The sequence below is a fragment of the Nomascus leucogenys genome, chromosome 8, assembly GCF_006542625.1.
Source record: "Nomascus leucogenys isolate Asia chromosome 8, Asia_NLE_v1, whole genome shotgun sequence".
Lineage (NCBI taxonomy): Eukaryota > Metazoa > Chordata > Mammalia > Primates > Hylobatidae > Nomascus > Nomascus leucogenys.
The window spans coordinates 109,427,652-109,430,941 of NC_044388.1; positions in this window are offsets into that span (position 1 = coordinate 109,427,652).

The following is a 3,290-nucleotide window of genomic DNA, read 5'->3' on the forward strand; positions in this document are numbered from 1 at the left end:
GTCATTCCTTCCTCACAGTACAATTAAGATTTTTACGTTGTACTTGGATGAAATAGCTACATTAATTGGTCAGGCAAGATTACGAATAATAAAATTGTGTGGAAATGACCCAGACAAAATAGTCATTCCTTTAAACAAGGAACAAGGTAGACAAGCCTTTATCAATTTTGGTGCATGGCAGATTGGTCTTGCTAATTTTGTGGGAATTATTCATAATAATTACCCAAAACCAAAAATCTTCCAGTTTTTAAAATTGACTACTTGGATTTTACCTAAAATTACCAGACATAAACCTTTAGAAAATGCTCTGACAGTGTTTACTGATGGTTCCAGCAATGGAAAGGTGGCAAAAAAAGAGCGAGTCATCAAAACTCATTATCAATTGGCTCAAAGAGCAGAGTTGGTTGCAGTCATTACAGTGTTACAAGACTTTAATCAACCTATTAATATTGTATCAGATTCTGCATATGTAGTAGAGGCTACAAGGGATGTTGAGACAGCTCTAATTAAATACAGCATGGATGGTCAGTTAAACCAGCTGTTCAGTTTATTACAACAAACTGTAAGAAAAAGAAATTTCCCGTTTTATATTACTCATATTCGAGCACACACTCATTTACCAGGGCCTTTAACTAAAGCAAATGAACAAGCTGACTTACTGGTATCATCTGCATTCATAAAAGCACAAGAACTTCATGCTTTGACTCATATAAATGCAGCAGGATTAAAAAACAAATTTGATGTCACACGGAAACAGGCAAAAGATATTGTACAACATCGCACCCAGTGTCAAGTCCTACACCTGCCCACTCAGGAGGCAGGAGTTAATCCCAGAGGTCTGTGTCCTAATGCGTTATGGCAAATGGATGCCACACATGTACCTTCATTTGGAAGATTATCATGTATCCATATAACAGTTGATACTTATCCACATTTCATATGGGCAACCTGCCAGACAGGGGAAAGTACTTCCCATGTTAAAAAACATTTATTATCTTGTTTTGCTGTAATGGGAGTTCCAGAAAAAATTAAAACTGACAATGGACCAGGATACTGCAGTAAAACTTTCTAAAAATTCTTAAATCAGTGGAAAATTACACATACAACAGAAATTCCCTATAATTCCCAAGGACAGGCCATAGTTGAAAGAACTAATAGAACACTAAAACTCAATTAGTTAAACAAAAAGGCCTTCCTTTCTTTCTTTCTTTCTTTCTTTCTTTCTTTCTTTCTTTCTTTCTTTCTTTCTTTCTTTCTTTCTTTCTTTCTTTCTTTCTTTCTTTCTTTCTTTCTCTCTTTCTTTCTTTCCCTCTGTGGCCCACGCTGCAATCTACTCAGCTCGCTGCTGCCCACGGCGCGGACTGCCCGGGACTGCCGCCGCACGCCACCGCTGCCTGCTTTTTCTCGTTTGGCTGCAGGCGCGCGGTCGCCATGTTGGCCACGCTGCTCGCCAGCTCCTGACGCCGAGTGCTCTGCCCGCCTCAGCCTCCCGAGCCCCTGCCCGGCCACCGCCCCGTCTGGGACGTGGGGAGCGCCTCTGCCCGGCCGCCCCGTCCGGGAAGAAGTGAGGAGCGCCTCTGCCCGGCCGCCCCATCCGGGAAGAAGTGAGGAGCGCCTCTGCCCGGCCGCCCCGTCCGGGAAGAAGTGAGGAGCGCCTCTGCCTGGCCGCCCCGTCTGGGAAGAGGTGAGGGGTACCTCTGCCCGGCCGCCCCGTCTGGGAAGTGAGGAGCACCTCTGCCCGGCCGCCCCGTCTGGGAAGTGAGGAGCGCCTCCGCCTGGCCGCCCCGTCCGGGAAGAAGTGAGGAGCGCCTCTGCCCGGCTGCCCCGTCTGGGAGGTGAGGAGAACCTCTGCCCGGCCACCCATCGTCTGGGAAGTGAGGAGCGCCTCTGCCCGGCCACCCACCGTCTGGGAAGTGAGGAGCGCCTCTGCCCGGCCACCCACCGTCTGGGAAGTGAGGAGCGCCTCTGCCCGGCCACCCACCGTCTGGGAAGTGAGGAGCGCCTCTGCCCGGCCACCCACCGTCTGGGAAGTGAGGAGCGCCTCTGCCCGGCCACCCACCGTCTGGGAAGTGAGGAGCGCCTCTGCCCGGCCGCCCCGTCTGGGAAGTGAGGAGAGCCTCTGCCCGGCCACCCATCATCTGGGAAGTGAGGAGCGCCTCTGCCCAGCCACCCATCGTCTGGGAAGTGAGGAGCGCCTCTGCCCGGCCGCCCCGTCTGGGAAGTGAGGAGCGCCTCTGCCCGGCCGCCCCGTCTGGGAAGTGAGGAGCGCCTCTGCCCGGCCGCCCCATCTGGGAAGTGAGGAGCGCCTCTGCCCGGCCACCCACCGTCTGGGAAGTGAGGAGCGCCTCTGCCCGGCCACCCACCGTCTGGGAAGTGAGGAGCGCCTCTGCCCGGCCACCCACCGTCTGGGAAGTGAGGAGCGCCTCTGCCCGGCCGCCCCGTCAGGGAAGTGAGGAGCGCCTCTGCCCGGCCACCCACCATCTGGGAAGTGAGGAGCGCCTCTGCCCGGCCACCTATCGTCTGGGAGGTGAGGAGCGCCTCTGCCCGGCCGCCCTGTCCGGGAAGAAGTAAGGAGCGCCTCTGCCCGGCCACCCCGTCCGGGAAGAAGTGAGGAGCGCCTCCGCCCGGCCACCCCGTCCGGGAAGAAGTGAGGAGTGCCTCTGCCTGGCCACCCCGTCTAGGAAGTCAGGAGCGCCCCTTCGCGGCCGCCCCGTCTGGGAAGTGAGGAGCGCCTCTGCCCGGCCACCCTGTCTGGGAATTTAGGCACTCCTCTGCCCAGCCACCCCATCCGGGAAGAAGTGCGGAGCGCCTCTGCCCGGCCACCCATCGTCTGGGAAGTGAGGAGCGCCTCTGCCCGGCCACCCATTGTCTGGGAAGTGAGGAGCGCCTCTGCCCGGCCACCCATTGTCTGGGAAGTGAGGGGCGCCTCTGCCCGGCCACCTATCGTCTGGGAAGAAGTGAGGAGCGTCTCTGCCTGGCCGCCCCGTCTGGGAAGTGAGGAGCGCCTCTGCCCGGCCGCCCCGTGTCTGGGAAGAAGTGAGGAGCGCCTCTGCCCGGCCGCTCCGTCTGGGAGGTCTACAATGGAGGCCAGAAGCAATGTGGGGGCTGGACGTGGTGGCTCACGCCTGTGGTCCCGGCATTCTGGGGGGCGAGGCGGGTTGATCACTTCGGGCTAGGAGTTCGAGACCAGTCTGGCCAACTTGGCGAAACATGAAAAATACAACAGACAAACCAACCAACCAACTCAGTGACAACAAAACAGGTCTACCCTGGAGTCATACTCTAATTTT